At 40.2% G+C, this 23,781-nt stretch overlaps 1 long non-coding RNA gene across 2 annotated transcripts in view; it reads left to right on the top strand.

Annotated features, from left to right (window-relative positions):
• Window positions 1-23,781, top strand: part of LOC121855107 — a 223,269-nt gene that overhangs the window by 111,713 nt on the left and 87,775 nt on the right. Inside the window, exons 3-4 of one of the 2 annotated variants that reach the window (XR_006086715.1) lie at window positions 6,325-6,395; window positions 19,226-19,302. This is a non-coding gene — a long non-coding RNA (uncharacterized LOC121855107). The remainder of the gene's footprint in view (window positions 1-6,324; window positions 6,396-19,225; window positions 19,303-23,781) is intronic. The other variant, XR_006086716.1, reaches the window with a different exon arrangement.

The following is a 23,781-nucleotide window of genomic DNA, read 5'->3' on the forward strand; positions in this document are numbered from 1 at the left end:
GTGTTGCACCATAATTAAACATACGAGGTGAGTTGCATGAGAATTTTACCCTCGTCATTGTTGCAGGAAAGTGGCAAATCACTGCAATGATGTGAGTGCATGAGGAGGAGGAGGAGGACATTCGTGTGTGTGTGTGTGTGTGTGTGTGTGCGTGTGTGTGCGTGTGTGTGTGTGTGTGAGTGTCTGTGGATTACTGTTGTTATTGTTGTTCTCTTCTTCTTCTTTCTTGATCTTGTTCTTGTTATTCTTGTTTTGCTTGTTGTTGGTCTTTCTTTCTCTCTTTCCTTTCTTTTCTTTCTCTTTCTCTCTTGGTTTAAATTCTTTATTTTTTCCCCTTCTGTTGCTTTTTCACGTTCTTAGCTTTTCTCTTTCTCTTCCTGTTTCTGTCACACACACACACACACACACACACACACACACACACACACACACACACACACACACACACACACCTCCCACTCACCATCTCTCTCTCTCTGCCCCTCATCCCCTTTATCTCCTTCATCCCTCTCCCACACCATCTCCACCACACCACTCCTCCTACCCACCCTCTCCCACTCCCTCTCTCTCTCTCACCCCCTCAGCTCCCACCTATTTCATGCTTATCTCTCGTAAAATTGGCCTCTGTTGGGCCAGAGAGGGTCATCACCAACACAAGTGAAGAGGGGATACGGGCTCATCCTCTGCCACCAACACATCACGGGCCGGGAGATATGCATGTTGTCACCACACACACTGGGGGTTAATGTTAGAGGTTTAAAATAATGTTGAGTTTTAAATAATGAGGTTTGGGGGTTACCGTTGAGGTTTGGGGGTTAATGCCGAGGTTTCGGGGGATTAATGCCGAGGTTTAGTTAATGCCGACGTTTTGGGGTTAATGCTGAGGCTTAAAGGTAATGCCGATGCTCAGTGCCAATGCCGAGGTTTGAAGCAATGCTGAGTTTAGGTTAATGTTGAGGTTTGGGGTTAATGCTGAGGTTTGGGGGTTACCGGAGGTTTGGGGGTTAATGTCAGAGGCTCGTGACCAATGTTGAGGTTTAGGGGTTAATGTTGACGTTTTGGGGGTTAATGTTGAGGTTTGGGGGTTAATGTTGAGGTTTGGGGGTTAATGTTGAGGTTTTGGGGGTTAATGTTGAGGTTTGGGGGTTAATGTTGAGGTTTTGGGGGTTAATGTTGAGGTTTGGTTAGGTTAAATTAGATTATGTTTGGTTAGGTTAGGTTTAGTTTTTACGAACAATTGAATTAGTACTTACCATTACAGTTTGTGAAAGATAAACTATCGAGTACAGTGTCTTGTTCATTAAGGCTTAGTATCACTGTATTGGTCTTCACGCTGCCCCCTTAACTACCCGCTATCAAGTAGACGGGATCCACTTTCAATCTGATTCGGGAGGAGGAAATTAACGCCTTTCTCCTGTTACTCTTTCATCTGTTAAACTAATTATCTGTTTGTTGCTCTCTCCTCTTCCCTCCCTCCTGCTTCTTGTTTGGGTTGGATTAAGGAGAGAGAGAGAGAGAGAGAGAGAGAGAGAGAGAGAGAGAGAGAGATACAAGACAAGTGTATACTCAAGTGAGAGTAAAGATTCAGAGATGATAAGTACACACACACACACACACACACACACACACACACACACACCTATATCATTACACACGGGGGGAGGAGGAGGAGACAGGTGTTGTCCTCGGGTGGGTTAAAGATGGCGCTCCAGGGTGTACTCTAGCCATATTTAAAACATTTGGGCAGGTGGGTTAATGGTCTGGCAGGGATCTTAACTTATCCAGAAATCATCGGGAGAGGTATTCTGTGTTTGGTTTCCTTAACCACACCTTGTACTGTGTCTGGGGCCTTAACCACACCTTGTACTGTGTCTGGGGCTTTAACCACACCTTGTACCTGTGTTTCTCGAAGGTTTAAGTGAGGTAAGATTGATATAAGAAGTGAGATAAAATACTGGACATTAATAAGTTACTTTTGTCTTTAATAATAATAATAATAATAATAAAAATAATAATAATAATAATAATAATGATAATAATAAAAATAATAATAATAATAATAATAATAATAATAATAATAATAATAATAATAATAATAATAAGAAGAAGAAGAAGAAGAAGAAGAAGAAGAAGAAGAAATAAGGGGGATAATGGTAGAGATGTTAATGAGTGATAATTACAGGTAGGAGGGCCAGGGGAGGACAGTGATTGGCTTGGGTGAATTACATTAAAAGTTGTGGTCCTTTGAGAGATACAACAGGGTGCTGATAGCTCTGAGGGCGTAAGAGGAATGGTGGGTCGTGGTCGCCAACCCTCAGAGAGAGAGAGAGAGAGAGGATGGGTTACTACATATCTCAAGTTGACCTTTCAACTTTGACCATTAATGTCACTGACCGACACACACACACACACACACACACACACACACACACACAGAGTAAGAGCTTTTCATGTCTACGTAAGTTGATGTGTAGATGACAGGAAGGGAGAAAGAGAGGGAAGTAGAGGAAGGTGGAAAGGAAGGAATAGAGGGCGGGAGGAAAGGAGGAAGGAAGGGATAGAGCGGTAAAGGAAAGAACACAGGAGGGAAAGGAAGAAGGGGCGTAGGCAGAGAGAGAGAGAGAGAGAGGTCAAAAGGGAGGGAAGAGGAGGAGAAGGAAGGTAAAGAGAGATATGAAGGTCAGTATGAAGGAGAAACAGAGAGAGGTCAGAATGAAGGAAATGAAGGAAGGGAAGGAGAGAAATGAATGAAGGTAAAACAGGTGTAAGTGCAGCTCTCAGGTAAACACAGCTCTACAGGTAACACAACCATCAGTACTAACAGCCACCAGCATAATCTCTTCTGATCACTGAATCTAAAGTCCATTTGTACTGCCACCCAATAACACTGCTACATATAAATACATCCACCCACTTCCACTGCCACCCACTTCCTGCCACCCTACCATTGCCACCCACTTCCACTGCCACCCACTTCCACACCCACCACTACCACTGCCACCCCTACCACCACCACACCCACCCTGCCACACCCACCTCTCCACACCTCCTGCCACCACTACCACACCCACTACCACCACCACACTACCCTACCACCTACCACCACCCACCACTGCCACCCTACCACCCCACACACACACACCCCTACACACACACCCATTACCAGTTGAATATTAAACCTCATGATTAAATATGCAATAATACTATACTGGCAATTATGTTTTTTGAAAAACTTTGAACTACGTGTGTGTGTGTGTGTGTGTGTGTGTGTGTGTTTGTTTTGTGTGTGTGCGTGTGTGTGTGTGTGTGTGTAACTTAATAATGATGATGTTGCAAAATTATAATGATCATTATTAAGAGAAAAAAAATCGTATTGGCAAAATGATAATTAAATGATAATCCATATTAATAAAAGTTGCAAAATGATGTTAGTATTGACGAAAATTACAAAACAACAACAACAACAACATATACAACAACAACAACAACAACAACAACAACATATATAACAAATTTAGCGAAAAAAGAAAAGACCAAAAAAAACGAAACTTTAGCGAAATTTTGTAGACGAAAATTTGCACCAAAAAATCACAAGACTCAAACTGTAAAGGCGAGTTATTTTCACACACACACACACACACACACACAAGCGAGAATGACCTACACAAGCACCAGGGCTGACGCTTACACAACCCGGAAACAAGAGCCATAAGGATACCTGCAACTCATAAACTCCCGGGTTATGCTACAATGTGGGTGAGGCAGAGTGAGCTGTGTGTGTGTGTGTGTGTGTGTGTGTGTGTGTGACTTTCTGGTCTTCTCTGTTTGTCTGTCTCTGCGTCTCTGCTTGTGTTTGTGTCTGTCTGTCTGTCTGTCTGTCTGTCTGTCTGATGATGCAAAATAAATACAGGAAATAACAGTAAAGTGCTAAGACAAGCAGTAGAAATATCCACACACACACACACACACACACAGTAAAGTACTAAGGCAACACGTATAAAAACAGTCATTATTATCAACAAATAGTAGTTAATATGTCAACAACAATACACTGTGACTATAAGGACAAAATTACTCTGAAACTCTAATATGTTGTTTGATCACAAGAGAAGCTGGTCCCTATGTCATTTGGTTAACACGGGGACTATACCAAATCTAGGTTGGGTCACTATTGCTTGGGGGGGGGGGGTAGGGGGGTGGGAGTCAAAATGGCGGCGAAATTACAGTGTGACTTTATCAATCTTAGCAGTAGTCCGTCATTCCCAGTCACGTGAAGATAAGATATTTCCCAGTTTATTTTACCTGATTATTAAACACTCTAGGGGGTGTTAGGTTAGGTTTTAGGTTCTCTTAAGTTAGTTTGGTTTAATTTAAGTTAAGTTAGATTAAATTAGATTAGTTTTCATAAGATACAGGTAAAATAAGTTTAGGTGTCTAATCTTCAGGTGAGTCGTGAAAATAATGCTCTACCAAGTTTGTGAGGGAGACTGCAGATAAAGGCCACTACTGGTGATGTAGTACAGAGGTGGCGTGTGGCAGGTGGGCTGACTACTTGTTTACATGCAACACCTCCTCTTACCTGGAGCGTTTGAAGTCCTCCCCTAAAACACATAGAAAATGATTAATTCAAGTTGGTACTGTGAAACCTTCATATAACGGACTTATTTCACCGCATAATCCGTTAAATAGGGGGGTTCATATTTAACGGACTCTCGATTTAACGGATTTTTTGTATCTGTTTTTCGTTAGATGGAGGTTTTACATTTAACGGACTCTCGATATAACGGATTTTCAATGTTTCTCATATAATGGATGCTTCTCTCCATAAGGTCCGTTAAATAGAGGTGTTACTGTACTGAGTTAGGTCCCTTGGAGGTGATGGTGCGGATATAAAAGGGTAAGATTAAGGGTATGATGGCCAAGGGGAGAATGTGATTGTGGTTGAGTGAAATTAAGGGTAGAAGGGACAGGGGAAGGGCTCTTAAGGGCAGGGCAGGGCAGGGCAGTAGGGGGCGGGCGAGAGGTAAGGCAAAGACTCACATCTGCATCTATGAATAATTCCTAACATGGTGATGAGGGCTGAGGGTCTCCTGGGCCCTTACTTGATCGCTGGCCACTTACCCCGGCTGGACCTGATGGCTGGCCACTTACTCCCTCCCACCACCCCACCCTAGACCTGATGGCTGGCCACTTGCCCCCCACCACCCCACCCTAGACCTGATGGCTGGCCACTTACATGCCTTTCCTCCTCCCTCCCCCCCCCACACCTGACCTTGACCTATTTCTTGAGGTAAATAATCAACATGTCAGCGACAGGTGTTGTACGGGCGATACCTTCAAGACGTAAGGGAAGGGGATACAGGTAGGGGAAGGGGGATGGAGGAGGAAGGGGTGAGGGGCAGCAGGGGGAGGAAGGGGGAAGTGATGGTCTCAAGGTGTTTTTACATAAATCATGAGTCTGACCAGAGGTGTGTGTAGAGATTCCCTCCTTCCCTCCTTCCTTCCTTCCTTCTTCACTTCTCTTCCTTTCGCTTCCTTCCTTCCTTCCTTCCTTCCTTCCTTCCTTCCTTCCTTCCTTCCTTCCTTCCTTCCTTCCTTCCTTCCTTCCTTCCTTCCTTCCTTCCTTCTCTTCTTCCTTCTTCCTTCTCTACCTCCCTTCCTTCTTCTTCCTTCCTTCTCTTCTTCCTTCTCACTTCCCTTCTTCCTTCCTTCCTTCTCCATAACTTCCTTCCTCCCTTCCTTCCTTCCTTCATTTCTACTGCAAACAACCTTCCTCCTTCCTCCTTCACCCTATCGACACCTCCTCCTTCCCTCTACAGGCAGTTTCCCTCCTTTTCCCTCCCTTCCCTTCCTCCCTTGCCCCCTTTCCCTTCCTCCTTACCCCCCACATCCCCCTTCCCATTCCCTCTCTTGCCTTTACCTCCTCTCAAACACACATTCCCCCCTTCCCTCTACCATACCTATTCCCATTCTCTTCCCTACTCCCTTACCTCTCTCCCCTCTCCTTCCTCTCTTCCTCCCCTTCTTTCCTCCCCTACCTCTCCCCAGCCTTGGTCCACTAACCCTGTATTATGCAAGGCTGTTCTAACTGTTTTTGGGGGCGACTTTGGAAAACGTTGGATATTTTTTTAATTTACTATTTTTTTGGTTAAATGTTTGTTTGTTATTGTTTGTTTCTCTGTTTGTTTGTTTATTTTAGTTTAATAATAAGGGAGAATAATGATAGAGAGTAAAACAGCTACTCTACATAACACAGATTAAAATACAGTAATTCCTCTGAGGTAAAAAGCTTTATGCTAATATATGTTAATTTATCTTTTACAGGTATGACCCCACCAGGAGACAATACCTGTTAACAGTATTACCACTACGGAGGATGTGTCATCAAAGAAGAGGTTGGTAACAGTTTTCCTTATTGCAAGTTCGTTGGTAACACTGTTTATCGTGATGGAGGGGGGGGATGGTATCTCACACACACACACACACACACACACACGCACACACACACACACACACACACACACACACACACACACACACACACACACACACACACACACACACACACACACACACACACACACACACACACACACACACACACACACACACACACACACACACACACACACACACACACACACACACACACACACACACACACACACACACACACACACACACACACACACACACACACACACACACACACACACACACACACACACACACACACACACACACACACACACACACACACACACACACACACACACACACACACACACACACTTTCGCGTCACCACCAGCTTCAGCCACTTGCTTTCGTGTTTCATAAACAAATGCAAATTGTGAACGTCATGTAGCCACGTCTTCTCTCCAGAAATACACCACTTAGGTGTCAGTGTGTGTGTGTGTATGTGTATATATGTGTGTGTAGATCATAAATCTTGTGATGTTTGTTTGGGAATATAAAAGTTCTTCAGCCAACATTGGCCAATTCGTTCTGTGGTTCAATACAAAAGATTGGATTATCGTGACTTAGCGACACACACACACACACACACACACACACACACACACACACGTCGACCAGCCAGTAAAACAAAACACGCTCACACATTCCTCCAATACCTGTTGGCAATTCACCATCACTGACCATACCGAGATACACCTGTACCTGTCTGGCCATTAATTAACCTGAGGTCGCTTTCCTGTACGTGATATATGTCTTAAATACAACGAATTCGAGTCAGAATATATTTTGGGGAGGAATATTACCTGTTGTTCGTGTGTGTGTGCTGCTATGTTAATTGGCTACCAGGTGTAATTTGTTGCTATGATAACCATGTTGGGTATGCAAATTGGCTAGACTTTGGTTACTATGCTGAGTAATTGGTTATGGAAATTGGTTTGTTGTGTTGCTATGCTTATTTGAGTATGGATTGTTGTTATGATGATATGCTGTCTATGTAAATTAGTTTATTTATATACTGTTATGCTGAATGATTGATGTGTTGGTGGGTGGAATGGAGTGTAGATGAATGAGTAGTGTGAGTGGGTAGATGGGTGGATGAGTTAGTGGCAAGATGAATGGGTGGCATGCATAAGGAGTGGATGGGGGAATGGGTGGGTGGTAGGTTAACTCACTGATTGGGTGGGCGGCTGGCTTAATGCGTGGATAGGTGGGCGGGTAGGTGGATAGACGTGTGGGTGGGTGGGTGGGAGGGAGGGAGGGTGGTAGACAAAGTGAACGAGTGGGAGGTTGGCTGTCTTAATGAGTAGCTGAGTGGGTGGCAGGATGAATGAGTGGCTGGGTGGGTGGGTGGGTGGGCTGGCGGGCGGGTCATAGAAAGCTCTCTTAAGCATTCCACTCTCCAAATAAGCTTTGTAAACGTTCTGAGGGTCATTCATAACACCAGCAGTCATCTTTTATGATGTTTGGAGAGAGAAGAAGAGAGAGGAGGAGGAGACTAAGAGAAGATAATGATAATAATAATAATAATAATAATAATAATAATGATGATGATGATGATGATGATGGTGATGATGATGAGGAGGAGAAAGAAGAAGAAGACGAAGAAGAAAAAGAAGAAGAAGATGAAGAAGAGAATGTAAGATAAGTTGAAATTTTGAGAGGAAAATGTAAAACTAAATTGTAATTAATGCAAAATCCTAAACTAACTGTGATTAATTAAGTGAAAAAAACTAAAGATTTTTTAAATTTATGAAAAATAAATAAATTAAATTAACAAAAAAATACAATTAGAAAAGTAATAAAAATTAAAATAATCAAATACAAAAGTAGGCGTTGGTCTTTTGTTTTAACTATAACGTGAAAATAAAAACACATACTGTGTCATAAGTTGCAAGTATAACACAAAGTAAAACTCCATTAAGATAAGCGTTGTAAGTAAGCTTTAAGTGTAAGTGAAGTGGGAGGGTTGTAAGTAAGCTTTAAGTGTTAAGTGAAGTGGGAGGGTTGTAAGTAAGCTTTAAATGTTAAGTGAAGTGGGAGGGTTGTAAGTTAGGTAGTAGGTAGTAGGCAGCTACCAAACAGGAAGGTAGACCCTGCTGCCACATGGCATCACGAAAATTGTGTCCAAGTCCCAGGATGGTGATCTGACTTTCTGCCTCATTTACACACAATTGCAGGGTCTCAATTGTTTTTCTTACTTTGACAACACAACATACATATATTTCTCACTTTTGATCTTATTTTAATTTTTGTATTTCTTTATGGTTCTTTATTAATATTATTATTATTATTATTATTATTATTATTATTATTATTATTATTATTATTATTATCATCATTATCACTAATAAATTTTCGCCCCCCAGGCCCCGATGTGGGTCAGTGACCTATGTCAGGGTGGGCTAATCCCTGTAAAAAAAAGAAAGAAAAAACTAAGGGCTGTACCTGAGTGGTTCTTGTGTTTGGTCCAGCGTCGTGTAGGTAAATATTTAATGTTTTATGTAGGTACTCTCTCTCTCTCTCTCTCTCTCTCTCTCTCTCTCTCTCTCTCTCTCTCTCTCTCTCTCTCTCTCTCTCTCTCTCTCTTCTTAATTTTCTCTCTATATATATTTCCCTCTCCTTTCTTTTTCCTTTCCCTTTTCCTTCCTCTGTTCTCTCTCCTTTTTTCCATTCCTTCCTTCCTTCGTTCCTTCCTTATTTTCTCTCTCCTTTCCATTTTCCTACCTTCCTTTACCATCCTCTCTCTCTATCTCTCATACACAAAGCACCTCTCTCAGGCCTCAGGCGATAAACACCGCCCGGGCATTCAAGGTAAAAAAACATTCTGTAAACACAAGACCACGTGGTTTGTTTACATCACAAAAGGACCTCAGCTGGACCCTCCTTTCCCCTCACCTGTACATATATAAGGGACACTCACCTCTATATCTCTCTCTATTTAAGGGTCATTTTAACCTAGTTCTGGTACGTGGTTTGTTTACATCACAAGGGGCTCAGCTGGTACCTCCTCTCCCCTCACCTACTGTACACACATATATAAGGGACACTCACCTCTATATCTCTCTCTATTTAAGGGACATTTTTGCTTGGATCTGGTGCGTGGTCTGGCCTTAATGGGAGACGCGGTAGAAATATGAATTAATTTGAGGATGTTGACTGTGTGTATAAAATTATTCTTAGTTATGCGGTGTGGTGGGGAGTTAGGGTAATAATTAGAGGTGAGGTGTGGTGGGGAGTGGGAATGCTGGTGGTGCATGTTCGGGAGAGTGGTGGGTAGCATTGCTAATTAATTCGAGAAGACTGTGTGTGTGTTAATGATTGTATTTATTAAACTTCGTGTGCGTGTATAATTTTGTGTACACGTTTGTATATTAGGGCAGTAAATACCCTTTTTTATGAGCATCTGTGTTGTGTGTGTGTGTGTGTGTGTGTGTGTGTGTGCTCAAAGCTTGGTGTGTATGCAAACACTGATGACCTACTTCAGCTGGTGTTGTTGTCAGGGTCAAAAGGTCAAAGTTCATGATAACAAGTGTGAATAGAGAGGAACAGCTTGTGATAAGAATTGGCACTTTCTCCTCCAGTAGTGCTGTCGATCTCATCAATGCTATCTATCTCTCGTTGACCTTCACACACACACACACACACACACACACACACACACACACACACACACCTCATCGCTTTTGCTCGACATCATTATCATCACCTTCCCTCTCCCACTGTAACCTCGTGTCGACCTCAGGAACCGATAACAAGACAGAGTCTTCCGTCGTCCTTCCCCTTCCCCTTCCCCCTCGGTATGAACACTTTCCCCCTCAAAAATCGCAGCAAGTGCTTTTATCAGATATGAACTCTGAGGTGTGGCATGTTGTGTGTGTGTGTGTGTGTGTGTGTGTGTGTGTGTGTGTGTGTGTGTGTGTGTGTGTGTGTGTGTGTGTGTGTGTGTGTAGTGTTTCGTTCTACTATTGTATCTTAATATTTCTCCGCCATGAAGTGAGTGAGTGAGTCAGTACCTCATTATCAAGGTCAGGTATAGAGCTGCTGACACGCCACATGTAATTAATGACAAACATGACAGGTGACAGACAAAGTATAACCTTTAATTGTATACATGAGTTGACCAGGTGAAGGAGTGTCAAGTGTTCGTGTCTGTTGAGATGTTTATAACAAGCTCATGACACGATCTTGACATGTGTGTGTGTGTGTGTGTGTGTGTGTGTGTCGTTATCTCTCTGTTTGTGTGTTTGTCTACATATACCAAATCAATTCTAAACTATATTAACCTAACCTAACCAAACCTAACCTAACCTAACCAAACCTAACCAGGGAGGTGTATAATATGAAGTACTACATCATGGTTGGTCCGCTTGGCTTCTCCCGACCTGACAACATAATTGGTCTCGTGGGGTCTATTAAAACTAGGATAGCCCCTGATCTCACCCTAGCCCCCCTTTGTCCCCCATGACCCTATATATACCTCCCCCTGACCTTCCTGACCCTCTTTGACCTCCCTGACCCTGTTTGACCTCACCCTGACCCTCTCTGCACTAGCCCTGACCTCTCCTGACACTTGACCTTCCCCTCTTGATTTCAACTTGACTCTCTTTGACCCCCCTGACCTCCTTCCCCCTTTTTAACCCTCTCCCCTCATTTACCCTCTTTCCCCCCTTTCTCTCCCTTACCTCTTCCCCCTCACATTCCCCTATCCTCTCACTTCCTCACTCTACCTCTCCTTCCATCACCCCCCTCCCCCCACCTCCTCCTTCCTTTAACCTCCTACCCCACCCGTTTCCCCTCCCCTCCCCTTCCCCTCATCTCCTCCCCCCACGTTAAGCTGACTCAGGTTAACAGGACAGCCTCGATAAACAAGGTGAATTTATCTCGTCAAAAAAAAACATAAGTTGTTAGATGACATTATTTGCATTTAGTTGACGTTGAGTGTGTGTGTGTGTGTGTGTGTGTGTGTGTGTGTGTGTGTGTGTGTGTGTGTGTGTGTGTGATGGTATTGTGTCTTGCTCCCTATTTGCTCTTTGATGTCATATCTTCAGTGTGTGTGTAATTTATCCTCTATCTCTCCTCTTCCTCCCTTCTGTGGCAGAATGGATGGGGAGAGAGAGAGAGAGAAGAGAGAGGTTGAAAGTATTTCAATTAAGTGATGAAGCAATAATTGGTTTATTTAATTCTCTCTCTCTCTCTCTCTCTCTCTCTCTCTCTCTCTCTCTCTATCTATCTATCTATCTATCTATCTATCTAGCATTAACTTTACCTATAATTATTAGACTGGGTCCCGTTACACTTAGATGAATAGAAGTCAATTATTCATTTTTTTTTCATCACCACCGATCTTGACTCTCCTCCTCCTCCTCCTCCTTCTCTTCCTTCTCCTACTCCTCTTCCTCCTCCTCCTTCTCTTCCTTCTCCCTCAACCTCCTTATAGAGAAATGAAGCACTTCTTGTTGACTTTTAATTTAGAAAGTAATTAATTTTTTAAAACCATCATATGTGTGTGTGTGTGTGTGTGTGTGTGTGTGTGTGTGTGTGTGTGTGTGTGTGTGTGTGTGTGTGTGTATCTCCCTCGGTCACGCCCTAGTTAATGAATTCATTACCCACACACGTGAAAATATTCCAGGTTACAAAAAATAAAAGAGTACAGGTAGGCAGCTAGACCATCAGCATAGTAGAAAAGCCTTGTTTTTTAATTAACCTGTGACCACAAACACCAGGTGGCTGAGTTTTTATGTTTTGTTTTTGTTTTTGTTTTTATGGTGTAAGGGAATATTAGTTGGTGTGTGTGTGTGTGTGTGTGTGTGTGTGTGTGTGTGTGTGTGTGTGTGTGTGTGTAGTGAGGATCGTATAGTGTTGTGGGGATCAGGTTGTTTTGGTCTCCGTCTTGAGTCAGGTCACAACCCTGATTGATACGTGATCCTGACCTGATGCCGTCAACACCCCTTACCCATATTAACATATTTCGGGTCACCTGAATATTACCCACCTGACCTTATGATTGACCTTCATAATATTAACGTAATCTACCCTAACCTAACCTAACATTATTATTATTATTATTATTATTATTATTATTATTATTATTATTATTATTATTATTATTATTATTATTATTATTATTTCCATCCTCCTTCCTACCACGCACTCTTTCACCTACCACACACTCTCCCACCTACCACACACCTTTCCACCTACCACATACCCTTCTCCACACTCGGCTTGCTGGCCAATCAGAAAGCAATTACAGGTCAGGCCACGACGCAGCAACCACGAGTCCATAGTTCTGAGTCCTGATTCATATTCCTGAGTCCTGATTCATAGTTCAGAGTCCTGATTCATAGCTCTGAGTCCTAATTCATAGTTCTGAGTCCTGATTCATATTCCTGAGTCCTGATTCATAGTTCTGAGTCCTGATTCATAGTTCTGAGTCCTGATTCATAGTTCTGAGTCCTGATTGATTCCCTAGTGCTGATTGATAGTCCTGATTCACAAAGGTTCGTTCGATAAGTATTTCTCGTAAGTGAAGATAAATGGATGTATCGAGCTGATTGTCTTAAGGTAAAACACTAGAAGAAACACACAATAATGGGGTTAGGTTAGGTTATGTTAGGTTAGGTTGTGATAACGTAGGTCTATTCTCTCTCTCTCTCTCTCTCTCCTTGTGGGTCACCCTCAGCACAGGACTAGGGCAGTCAGACTCTGATTGTTTATACAGTGGGCCACCTTGTCGTGTGTCTCTTTGTGGATTTATCTTGTGTGTGTGTGTGTGTGTGTGTGTGTGTGTGTGTGTGTGTGTGTATGTGTGTGTGTGTGTTTGTGTGTGTGTGTGTGTGTGTGTGTTTGTGTGTGTGTGTGTGTGTGTGTGTGTGTGTGTGTGTGTGTGTGTGTGTGTGTGTGTTTGTGTGTGTGTGTGTGTGTGTGTGTGTGTGTGTGTGTGTGTGTGTGTGTGTGTGTGTGTGTGTGTGTGTGTGTGTGTGTGTGTGTGTGTGTGTGTGTGTGTGTGTGTGTGTGTGTGTGTGTGTGTGTGTGTGTGTGTGTGTGTGTGTGTGTGTGTGTGTGTGTGTGTGTGTGTGTGTGTTTGTGTGTGTGTGTGTGTGTGTGTGTGTGTGTGTGTGTGTGTGTGTGTGTGTGTTTGTGTGTGTGTGTGTGTGTGTGTGTGTGTGTGTGTGTGTGTGTGTGTGTGTGCTATCTACAATTTTCCATCCCGTGGTAATGAATGGATTTGTGTTTTTGTGTTGTTATATAACTTTTCTGTTCCGTTTAAATCAGTACCTGTGTTTTTTTCTGTTTTGTTTTATATTTGTATGTTTTTTGATGTGTGTGATATAGTGCCATGGGAATGAATGACTGTGTTTTAATAATATTATTATTATTATTATTATTATTATTATTATTATTATTATTATTATTATTATTATTATTTATTTTATTTTATTTTATTTATTTATTTATTTGTGTGTGTGTGTGTGTGTGTGTGTGTGTGTGTGTGTGTGTGTGTGTGTGTATGAATACTTGTGTTTTTTCTCCTAATTCTTGTGTTTTTTCTCCTGTGTTATATATCCCACAAGAGAAGAGCAGCCATGCCTTGTGGACCCCCTTTAAAGAGTTCCAAGGTCAATAGGTCAAAGTTCAAAAGGTTCATATATGTCTTACAGGTGTGGAATTTTCACAGGTGTGTCTTTTACAGGTGTTTAGATATCACAGGTATTTCTTACAGGGGTAGAATTCTCATAGGTGTGTTTTACAGGTATGGAATTAACATAAGTGTATCTTGCATGTGTGGAATTATCACAGGTGTGTCTTAGAGGTGTGGACTTATCACAGGTGTGTCGTACAGGTGTGGAATTATAACAGGTGTGTCTGAGATTTATATACTTTTCACAGGTGTGTCTCAGAGGTGTGGAATTATCACAGGTATCACTTAAGGGTGTGGGATTATCACGGGTGAGGGGTAATCACAGGTGTGACATTATCTCAGGTGTGGGCCTCAGGTGTGGGCACTGATTGACACTTTCGCCAGGTGAATCAGTAGCAGTGACCCACTAAATGTGTTTACGTCAGTCGATATATGGATGTATTGAGCCAGTCCAAGTGGTGGTGGAGACTCCTTATACCTTATACTTCCTTATACTTATCCCCTACTCTTACCTTATTCTTATAACTTATTCCTCCTTACACCCTTACCTTATACTATTGCCTTATATCATTACCCTATGTTTAAAATGCTCTCTTATACCCTTATCTTACTAATACTCCCTTATACTCCCTGTACTCTTCTGCTGCTTCTCTTCATCTTATTTCTTCTTCTTCTTACGTCATTCTTCTTCATCTTCTTCCTCATTCTTCTTCCCATTCGTCTTCTCCTCATTGTTCATTCTCCTTGTTCTTTCTTATTCTTCTTGTTTTTCATTATTTATTCTTTATTGTATTCCTCATTCTTCTTGTTCCTTATTCTTCACCTCATTCTTCCTCCTCATTCATCTCCCTCATTGTTTCTCATTCGTCTTGTTCCTCATTCTTCACCCCATTCTTCCTAATTCATTCTTCCTAATTCATCCTCCTCCGTCATTTTCCTCATTTATATTCCTCATTCTTCACCTCATTCATCCTCCTAATTCATCTTCCTCATTCTTCACACACACACTCCACCATCACTCCTTCACTGTGTCCTCATTAATCAGATGCACACCAACACTTGTTCCTCAATCAATACTCCTGCTCCTGTTTTAATTATCGTAGTTTGTTTATATTTCACCTTTTGAGGATTTAAGGGTCACCGGTCAACCTCCCCCTCTCCCTCCCAAAAACCCCACCCCTTATCCCACCAAAACACCCCCTCCTCCTCCTTTATTCCCCGAAACACCTCCTTCCACCCCTAACTTATCTTCGATTATCACCCCAAAATACCTCCTCTCCCAAACACCTTATCTCCCCATTCTCCCCTCCTCCCCAACCTCCCTCCCCAAAAAGGTGTATGTTTAGGGTGTTTTAAGGGTTGGAGGTCAAAGGTCACCCAATCCTAAAATGTATATATTTTAGGGTTTTTAGTGAGTAGGTGAAACAGAAACCAGGTGAAACAGAAACCAGGTGAAAGAGGGAAAGGGTGAGTAACCTAGACGCGATTATGTACGGGAGGTGATAGCGTGCACTGAAGACATCTATCAGGTGAAACAGGTGACGTGTGTGTGTGTGTGTGTGTGTGTGTGTGTGTGTGTGTGTGTGTGTGTGTGTGTGTGTGTGTGTGTGTGTGTGTGTGTGTGTGTGTGTGTGTGTGTGTGTGTGTGTGTGTGTGTGTGTGTGTGTTTGTGTGTGTGTGTGTGTGTGTGTGTGTGTGTGTGTGTGTGTGTTTGTGTATAAGCGTAGATATGTTTGTGTGTGAATGTGTATGTATGTATAGATATATCAATATGTGTAGGCATGTTTAGGTGTGACTGTGTGTACTGTATGTGTGTGTAGAATAGGAATGTGTAATTGTTATAAGTAATATACAATAAGGGTCTCCATACCACTCTATTGTCAGTGTAATTGGTGCGTAAATTGGCATGTACTATTGGTAGCCTTTGTAGTCTAGTATGTGTAATGGGTTGGGAAGAACATGTAGTGGAATAGGGAGGGAAAATATATGTAATTGGGAGTACACGATGATATGGAATTAGCTGAAGCTAGAAATAGGCTCAGCGACGTAGCCAATTAGCCCTCCTGTAATTGGTCTACCCTCGTCTACGGCTATGGTGGTGTAATAGGGTAATGGGATGCTTACGTAACCCGTATTTATGAAACGTATTACGTGTACTACTTGAGTGTAGGGTCATTAAGGAAGGGGAGAAGGGAGGAGGAGAAGGAGGAAGAAGAAGAAGAGAGGAGGAGAAGGAGGAGGAAGAAGAAGAGAGGAGGAAAGGATGAGGAAGAAGAAGAGAGAAGGAGAAGGATGAGAAAGGATGAAGTAAGGGAGTAATAGAGGAGGAGGAAGAGGAGGTAGGAGCAAGAGCGTATATCACTGTCTTCCTCTCTTCCTCATTATTATTATTATTATTATTATTATTATTATTATTATTATTATTATTATTATTATTATTATTATTATTATTATTATTATTATTATTATCATTATTATTGTTATTATTATTATTATTATTATTATTATTATTATTATTATTATTATTATTATTATTATTATTATTATTATTATTATCATTATTATTATTATTATTATTATTATTATTATTATTATTATTATTATTATTATTATTTATTTATTATTATTATTATTATTATTATTATTATTATTATTATTATTATTTTATTATTATTATTATTATTATCATATTATTATTATTATTATTATTATTATTATTATTATTATTATTATTATTATTTTTTATTATTATTATTATTATTATTATTATTATTATTATTATTATTATTATTATTTTTTATTATTATTATTATTATTATTATTATTATTATTATCATTATTGAGGTAGTAGTCGTAGTAGTAGTCGTGGTATGTGCAGTGCCATTAGCAAGAGTAAGATTCCACAGTCCAAAGTTATAATTAAAGTAATTAGCTTGGTTAATGAGCCTTCTTGTTATCTCACCTGTAATTACCATCTTTTTCTAATCTCTTAATGATGTCTCTATCTACACACAAAAAAATAATTAAACTGTCAAATTAAATACATGAGAGTAAGAATATTGAGTTAATTAGTCCTGTTGAGTCAATTTTATCTAATTTGATGGTATTTTGAGTCAGTAAAAGCCTTAATATTCGGTTAAATAGGTAAAAAATTAATTGTCATAAAAATGGAAATTGAAGTAGTTTTTTAAGCTAGGAACTGACTAAATATAATTGTAATTACTTCATAGGCTGATTAGGAAGATTAATTACTGGGGTTATTAATTTTTTTACCTGTGACCCCTTATGACCTTGTTGGACTATACCTCAGGTAAGATTCAGGAAAATAGGTTAAATTTGGGTTAAAATAATTTGTTTTGTCTCTAAATTGGATCACACGACAAAAATTATCTCCGCAACTATAAGGAAAGGGGTAATTAATCTGGCTAATGACCTTTGAAGATAATACAGTGTTGATCACCTGTTTCTCGTACACCTGTCGACGTTCATCTCATTAACATATATACCATAATTAAGGTACTAGATCAGGTAATTAGATTGATAATTAATGTAAACCTTAAAAGCTATATTTCAGTCTCAAGGACACCTGGTATATTGAATTATTATTATTATTATTATTATTATTATTATTATTATTATTATTATTATTATTATTATTATTATTATTATTATTATTATTATTATTATTATTATTATTATTATTATTATTATTATTATTATTATTATTATTATTATTATTATTATTATTATTATTATTATTATTATTATTATTATTATTATTATTATTATTATTATTATTATTATTATTATTATTATTATTATTATGTATTGTTAATGCCATACCGTTTCTTATTCTTCTTCTATTTTGTTATCATTATCAGCTCTCTTTATCATCACACTTTCTTATTAATTCCTTAATAAACCAAATATTCCAGTTTGTCGTAAATCAGATTTTTATTCATTTATTATAATCGACATAATGGCATTTAATTCACGTATAATTTGCATTGATATTATAGTGATTACATTATCGGTGGAATAATGCATTACGTGAATTACCTAAATTACCTATGATAAATATTGAATTCTTGTGTGTGTGGGTACAGGAATATTGTTATTGTTGATGTTATTGTTTTTTATTTGTTGTAGTTGTTGTTGTAATCTTGTTATTTTTAATGTCCGTTGTTGTTGTTGATCGTCTTTATTATTAGTAGTATTAAACATTCACTATACTGTAAATGTTCTCCTTATCAACATTACTCTATATATCGTTCTAATATATCGTGATGGGACTGTGCCACTGAGCCCACTGTTATATATTGTATTATTATTATTGAGAGAGAGAGAGAGAGAGAGAGACGAATGGCCAGGTAAAATATTTGAGGTGTTGTGGCCGGCAGTGACAGGTGGCTGGCCATGTAAATATTGATATATCTGGGGGAAGGTAAACTGATGTTATATCTGATCTCTCTCTCTCTCTCTCTCTCTCTCTCTCTCTCTCTCTCTCTCTCTCTCTCTCTCTCTCTATCTCTATCTATCTGTCTACCTATCTATCTATTCATCTATCTATCCCTATCTATCTATCTATCTTTTACTCTCTATTCCATCGTTTCCTATCCTTTCTCTTTCCCCATCTCTCTCTCTCTCTCTCTCTCTCTCTCTCTCTCTCTCTCTTTCTCTCTCTCTCTCTCTCTCTCTCTCTCTCTCTCTCTCTCTCTCTCTCTCTCTCTCTCTCTCTCTCTCTCTCTCTCTCTCCCTCTCTCTCTCTCCACAATACCAACATTTGCATCACTTCTGGCACCTCTTGACTGACGGGTTCAACAACAAATTTTCCCCCAGATGTTTTTCCTGGATGCGGAGGACTAGAGTTTGTTTTTATTTCTATAACTTAATACAAATTCATTCATAGGTTTGGTTAGGTTAGTTTTTTCTTAGGTTTGGTTTGGTTAGGTTAGGTTATGTTAGGTTGTAATATACATAATCTCTTCTTCATAAACACAAATAAACATAAAAATTCCTCTGTAGTGAGACTTTATACAGGTAAATGTTGAACTAAAACATAATTAGTGTTTACTGTACTAACTTTAACCTCATCTTTGTTTCAGGTAAATGTCGCGTGTTACGTCACCGAGGTGTTGTTCTATCAGCTGTGTATGTAAACAAACTCTCTGACGTCATGAAGGTAAGTAAACAAAGCTGAGTGACGTGATTATTGGGAGTCTCTGGCCTGTAAACAACATCTCTGGGTGTAAACAAGAGCTGTGTTTGATGTCCCAGTGTCGTGTATGTGAACCACGACTGTTACGTCACAATGTTATATAGAACGAAGACTATTATGTCATTAGGCTATAAGAACACTGACACTTATACGTAAACACAACTTCTCTCTGACGTCATATATATATATATATATATATATATATATATATATATATATATATATATATATATATATATATATATATATATATATATATATATATATATATATATATATATAAACAAAATCACGTGGTAGAGTCAGCTGATCATGTAAACAGTGGTGTTATACTCGAGTTCTTTCGCTATGTTGAGAATGTTAGTCCGTCTGTCTCTACACACACACACACACACACACACACCAAAATGATCTGGTCCGGTACAGCCAATATTGTATGCAAATTATCTCCACAAACAGGATGATTTTGGGAGAATATCACAGCTTGTGGTCACATGGCAGCTGTCACCTTCCCAGTATTAACCAGAGCGAGATTGAAACGAGCTCCTGACTGGCTCGATCGTTGGTATTACGTCATCAGCGCGGCTGTAATTGGACAGTTCGCAGATATTGCGTCATAAGCGTGGTTCTGATTGGCTCATGGTCAGATATTACGTCATGAGCGATGCTCTTAATTGGTTCACGGTCAGATATTACGTCATCAGGCACAGAGTTGATTGGCTTATCACAGAACTTCCGTTTATTAAGCTTGTTGGTGATTGGTTCCCTTGCATATTCTATTTACGAAGCTCGATGGTAATTGGCTTACTCACAGAAACATTATAAAGCTCGATGCTGATTGGCTTACTCAGATAAACATTTGTGAAGCTCGATGTTGATTGGTGAACATTCTGTGCCTCAAGAACTAAGTTAATTTAAGAAGATCAATACGGAAGAAAACAACTATGAATAATCTAGAAATGTGTCTGTACTTGTTTTTGGTGTTTGTCTGTCTCTGTCTGTCTGTCTGTCTGTCTTCTGTTTGTCTGTGTGCGTTAGTTAGTCTATTTCAGAGTGTCTGTCTGTCTGTCTGTCTGTTAATCTGTATGTTAGTCTGTCTGTGTGTCTGTGTTTAGTCTATTTATGTGCTTGATAGTCTATGTCTGTCTGTCTGTCTGTCTGTCCAACAACAACAGCAAGAAAGACGCTGATTGGCTGGCACAGTTGGCTCTCATACATACCGTTTATTAAGCTCGGTGCTGATTGGCCCGATCAAAGAAGCCCACTTACTAAAACATGGCTGTCATTGGCCTAGAAAAAAAAACCCACAGCAAAAATCTAAATTCTGATTGGTTCACTCTGAGAGCTTCCGTTTGTTGAGTGAGACGGTGATTAATTGGCTGGTATAATTTCCGTATAAGAGAAGCGGAGTTTTGATTGGTTGGCTGACTACTCTGGACTGTACTCGAGGAAAGTACCGAATCACTCCAGGTTGGAGGGGTAGAAAGGGGTGAGGGGAAAGGAAGGGAGAGGTAATTTTTTTCAGAGTTGTAGCCTTGACCTTTGACCTCTTGACCTCTAAAACTTAACAGCTTTTGGCCTTTTTTTATTGACGAATATTTATGACATTTGTAAATACTTTAGGTCTTTCCGTCCTCCTGTTGTGCTGCTGACTTTCATACATACATCACGTGAAGTGTGGGACTCTAGTGTGAGATAGAGAGTAATGTCGGTTATCTTTAGAGCGTTGGCACTTGTACATGAACAAGAAGATGCTGGCACTCTAATTCACACACACACACACACACACACACACACACACACACACACACACACACACACACACACCCTGGAGGCCTCTGAAGTCCCTGGTGTAGCTTCACTCCACCTTCACTACAGCCTCCAACATTGCTCTCTCTCTCTCTCTCTCTCTCTCTCTCTCTCTCTCTCTCTCTCTCTCTCTCTCTCTCTCAGTAAGGACAGGGCCTTTGGGGATTAGGGGGAACTGATTTCATTGGAAAGAGAGGGACGTCCCCCGGCGGCGGAGGAGAGGCGGTAGGGGAGGGGCAGAAGAGGGAGGGAGGAGAGAGGGGAAGGGGGGATGAATGAGGAGGAAAGGAAGGAGGTGTGCAAGAAGTGGAGAGGGATAAGGGATGGGGGTGGAGGAGGAAGAGGGGAGGGAAGGAAGGTGAAGGAAGCATAATGGATACGATGGTAGAATGAAGTATAGAAGAGGAGGGAAGAGAAGAGTACAGAAGGGGGAGTGAAGGAGGGATGGAAAGGATTAGAGGAAAAGACGGAGAGACGGAGGAGAAGTGAAGGAGAGACATAAGGGTGGAGAAAGAAAGAGAGGAGAAAAGGAAGAGGGGTAAAGAATGGATGAAGAAAGGAGGGGAAGACATAGGGGAGAGAAGGCGGAGGAGAGGCGGAGGAAGGGCGGAGAAAGGGCGGAGGAAGGGCGGAAGAGGGAAGGAAGAGACAAAGGTTCGTAGGTTTCTTAAAGATCTGCTGACTTGGACAACCGGGAGGTGATTGACCATAGGAGAGATATCAACAGCATTACTATCAGAGTGTGACACTAGTAGACATACATGCATATATACACTAAGAAAGACAGCCTTACATACATGCTGACAGACACAGACAGAGTGACCTATAGACAGACAGACAGCCAGCCAAAAGACAGACACACCAACACAGACATTCAGACGGAACTACATACAGACACAGGGGGGCAGAGAGACTGTACCTACACACATACAGACACAGGGGGGCAGAGAGACTGTACCTACACACAGACAGACACAAACACTGGTGGACTTAAACCTCAACAATTTAGGCCTACAATAAAATGTTCCCACGTAGGCCTCTCTTATTGTCTAGTGAAGCGGAATTCCCGGATGCTGCCTTTTAGTGGTACAAACGAGAGAGAGAGAGAGTAATAACGGTTGTATCTTTTAATAATAATAATAATAATAACACACACCTTCAAGGCACGGTTTCCCCTCCTTGTATTCATAATGAGTCAACACAGTAACGATAAGATAAGAGAAATATCTAATACTTAAGATGAATCGTCGGCAAATGTAACGTAATGTACTGTGTATAATAATGAGGGCCTCACTCTCACTCGACCCGTTCTGAAAAGGATCGTTCATGGAGGTTACGTTTGTTGTTGTTGTTGTTGTTATTATTATTATTATTATTATTATTATTATTATTATTATTATTATTATTATTATTATTATTATTATTGTTATTATTATTATTATTATTATTATTATTATTATTATTATTATTATCATTATTGTGTCTATATGATTGTGTCTGCCTGTCTGTGGCCAATTTTCTCACCATTTCGTTTGCTAGACTAAGTATCTCGTCTGGGGGAGCTGGGAGTTTAATGGTGTGGTCTCTGGGATAGTGACAGGGGCTACGGTGTATAGGGCAGGGTGTTGGAAATGCGTTCGGGGATGTGGCAGGTGATCTACTATATATGAAGCGTTTAATAATAATAATATTAATAATTAACTGTTCATTGAAAGAGCATGGCAAATGGAAGGATGAAAATATACAGTTGCATAATTGGGGAACGGGTCTCTTGATTGACAAATAATATACAAGTAAAATATGTGATACAAATATGATATATAATGACTAGGTGGGGAGAACGTCATACTACAGGACATTTCAACATAGTGACAGTGCAAAAAGGTAAGAGTGACTGGGACTGAATACACTGGTTGATTACGAGTTGTTGGTAATTTCTACAATGGTTGGGACCGGACTGTTCTTATAGCGATCAGTAGGTGCTTGTATGGAATAGATGCGGTTGTGGTGTCAAACAGAAGGCAGAGTTTGTGTGACATGCTTTTTTGTCTCCCTCCCTCCCTCCCCTCCCTCCTCCCTCCTTTCATTCCTCCCTTCCTCCGTCATTCCCTCCCTCCCTTTCCTTATCCTCCTCTTTCCTGTTCCTCATTCACCTCACCCCATTCACTCCTTCCCATTTACAGCCTCACACAGGTATTCACACACCTCACCTCCCCCCCACACACACACACATACACACACAAATTACCATAACTCATAACAATAACATATTAATAACATATATAACGTAATTAATATAACAGTACAAAATATTTAAACAAATTACCATAAAATGTGTTTCAATTTATTTCATATTTTTGCTCCTGTAAATAACATATCTCTGAGATAATTAATTTAACCATATTTTTCATTAATTTGTAGAATATATAATCGAATTTTGGATTTTATCTTCGTATAATGTTTTTGTGTTTAGGAAATAATGTGTTTGTTTGTTTGTTTGTTTTTGTTTGTTTGTTTGTTAGGTAATATAAATACACTAATACACACACACACACACACACACACACACACACACACACACACACACACGCCTAACCTAACCTAACCTAACCAATCTCCCTTGTGGTGTGTTTG

This window comes from Homarus americanus, unplaced genomic scaffold (assembly GCF_018991925.1).
Source record: "Homarus americanus isolate GMGI-L3 unplaced genomic scaffold, GMGI_Hamer_2.0 scaffold29465, whole genome shotgun sequence".
Lineage (NCBI taxonomy): Eukaryota > Metazoa > Arthropoda > Malacostraca > Decapoda > Nephropidae > Homarus > Homarus americanus.